This window comes from Rhinoraja longicauda, chromosome 17 (genome assembly GCF_053455715.1).
Source record: "Rhinoraja longicauda isolate Sanriku21f chromosome 17, sRhiLon1.1, whole genome shotgun sequence".
Classification (NCBI taxonomy): domain Eukaryota; kingdom Metazoa; phylum Chordata; class Chondrichthyes; order Rajiformes; family Arhynchobatidae; genus Rhinoraja; species Rhinoraja longicauda.
In genome coordinates, this window is record NC_135969.1 from 9,500,074 (window position 1) to 9,503,630 (window position 3,557).

Consider the following 3,557-nt stretch of genomic DNA (forward strand, 5'->3'; position numbering starts at 1 on the left):
CCGGCGCCGCCAATGGCGGGACCTGGAACAGCAACTCGGCAGCGCCATCAGCCGGCCAGGGGTGGAACTGCAGCGCCATCACCGGCCAGGGGTGGAACTGCAGCGCCATCACCGGCCAGGGGTGGAACTGCAGCGCCATCACCGGCCACGGGTGGAACAGCAGCTCCATCATCGGCCAGGGGTGGAACTGCAGCGCCAATAGCCGGCCAGGGGTGGAACTGCAGTGCCATCACCGGCCAGGGGTGGAACTGCAGCGCCATCACCGGCCAGCGGTGGAACTGCAGCGCAATCACCGGCCAGGGGTGGAACTGCAGCTCCATCATCGGCCAGGGGTGGAACTGTAGCGCACATGTACGCTGTAGCGGCGTCGCCTCGTGGATGAGTTGGCCATTACTGGCCAATGTTGGAACCGCAGCGCCAATGGGCCAGTGTTGGAACTGCGGCGCCATCACTGGTCAGTGTTGGAACTGCAGTGCACAAGGGTCCGTGGCGCCCCCTCCTGGATGAGCTGTGACACTGCAGCGTATTTGGACCAGCAGCGCCATCAGTGGCTAGTGTTGGAACTGCAGCTCACATGGATCCTGAGCGAGCTTTAAATAGTTTAGTTTATTAGTTTAAATAGTTTATTGCCACGTCTACCGAGGTACAGTGAAAAGTGAAAAGACTGCAGCAGATCTGAACCAGCTGGCCAATATTGCAATTGCAGTGCATGTGGGGTTCTGTGCGCCCTTCCTGGGTGAGCTTTGACACTGCAGTACATCTGTTCGGTCTGCATGTTTCTCTTTTCCCCACAGACAATGCGTGGAACTGCGGCGTATCCTAGTGTCGGTGAAGTCATCCTCTGTCCAGGCTTGCAGTACATCGTGGTCCTGGGGTGCTATCAAAAGACCACATTTAGAATTGCAAGTCATTGTAGTCTTGCGGCACCAACAAAAGAGACCGGGTCTTGTGCTTCCAACAGCTCAATTAAAATAATTCTGGCCACAGGTATAGGAGTCATATAGTCCTAATTCGTGATTGCAATAATTTCATGTCCGAACACTCTGGCAAGGATGTGTAGGGAGGAACTGCAGATGCTGATTTAAACCGAAGATAGACACAAAATAACTATGGCAAGGGTATTCATTTTGCACTAAAGCTGACATGTGCTAATGGACCATTTAGCATACTCACTCAGCATTCTTGCAGCATGAGATAAATCGAAGTAAATACAGAACTAATAGAGCAACAATAAAATAATTACCTTTATAGAGCCAGGTTTAATTAAGAATAATTTATTGGATTCACAACGGAAAACAGGTTGAAGAAGAAGAGTTTCTTATTAATTCTAAGTGGGAAAATTACAGATCTATTGAAAAACTTTCCATTTGTAAGCTTTGGAGATACAAGGAACTGCAGATACTGGAATCTTGTGCAAAACAAAAAGTGCTGGAGGAACACAGTGGGCCAGGCAGCATATGTGGAGGAAATGGACAGGTGATATTTCGAGTCAGTACCCACTTTCTTCATCCTTACAGGTGTTAGTTTTAACTTGATTCTGTTGACGAGGCTCTTTAGTTCAGCTCAACTCCAGTAGGATGTTTGTTGGAGATGAAATGTGCCACTGTGGTGAAGACAGCTGAAGTATTGGGGTGATAAATGCAGCCTCCGTGGCATGAGTTTGCAATGAGATTGCAGCCATTGTGGGCCCACTCATTCAGATCATAGCTTATATGCCATCATGGTGGAACAGATGCAAGAGGGAGACAAATTTCTGCAAGCAGCCATATTTGGGAAGGGCGTCACTCAAAAGCTTTTGTCAGGTCAATAAAGATCATGCATAATGGAGACACAAGGAACTGCAGATGCTGGATTCTTGCATAGAACACAAAATGCTAGAGGAACTCAACACGTCTGGCAGCATCTCTAAAGGACATGGAGAACTCTGAAGAAACCGAAACAATGCCTCTGCATGTCATCCAGAGATACATTTGACATGTTGAATTTTTTAAATTTTAGCTTAGAGATACAGTGCAGAAACAGACCCTTTGGCCCACCGGGTCTGCACCGACCAGCGATCACCCAGATCCCCCCATTCGTAACAAGGACAGAATCCCCCTCGTTCTCACCTTCCACCCCACCAGCCAGCGGATCGAACAACAAATCATCCTCCAACATTTCCGTCACCTACAACGGGCCCCACTACTGGCCACATCTTCCCATCCCCTCCCCTTTCTGCGTTCTGCAGAGACCATTCCCTCCGTAACTCCCTGGTCCATTCGTCCCTTCCTACCCATCCCCGGGCACTTTCCCCAGCAACCGCAGGAGATGCAACACCTGTCCCTTTACCTCCCCCCTCAACTCCATCCAAGGACCCAAACAGTCTTTCCAGGTGAGACAGAGGTTCACCTGCACCAACCTCATCTATTGCATCCACTGCTCTAGATGTCAACTTCTTTACATCGGCTCAACACCTTCGCTCAGTCCGCCTTAACCAACCTGATCTCCTGGTGGCTGAGCACTTCACCTCCCTCTCCCATTCCTAGTCTGACCTTTCTGTCATGGGCCTCCTCCAGTGCCATAGTGAGGCCCACAGGAAATTGGAGGAACAGCACCTCATATTTCGCCTGGGCAGCTTGCAGCCCAGCGGTATGAACATTGACTTCTCCAACTTTAGATTTTTCCTCTGTCCCTCTCTTCCCCCCCCCCACCCTCCCCCTTCCCAGTTCTCCCTCTAACTTCCTGTCTCCACCTATATCCTTCCTTTGTCCCACCCTCCTGACATCAGTCTGAAGAAGGGTCTCAACCCGAAATGTCGCCTATTTCTTCTCTCCTGAGATGCTGCCTGACCTGCTGAGTTACTCCAGCATTTTGTGAATAAATTGCTTTGATTTGTACCAGCATCTGCAGTTATTTTCTTACACTACCCAAATACTAGCTCTATCCTATACACTAGGGACAATTTACAGAAGCCAATTAATCTACAAACCTGTACGTCTTTGGAGTGTGGGAGGAAACCGATGATTTCGGAGAAAACCCACGCAGGTCACGGGGAGAACGTACAAACTCCGTACAGACAGCACCCGGGATCGAACTCAGGTCTCCGGCGCTGCGCTCACTGTAAGGCAGCAACTCTACTGCTGCACCACCCTGCCGCCCTAAATATCATTAATATCAAATATCAATGTTAAATATCATGCCCACTGCACCTCGAGACTGACTGAACCCACCCCGTAATTTGAGGATCAGCTCTGATCACTGGGAGAAAGGGGATGAGGAGCAGACCTGCTTATGCTCAAAGTCAGAGGTTGAGCTGCAACTTTAAAACATACCAGAGAATGGGCCTCGATATCTGTAAACCAAAGATCCTACACCAGCACCAGCAGTACACCTCTGGAAAAAAAAGTGGACTGCTCCAATATCTTGGGAATCTGTCCTCTGTTATTTAGTCAGAGGTTAGTTAATCTGTGGAACACCTTGCCACAAGGCTGTGGAGACCGTCACTGGATATATTTAAGGATGAGATAGTCAAATTCTTGATTGGAATAGGTGTCAAGGGTTATGGGGAGAAGGCAGGA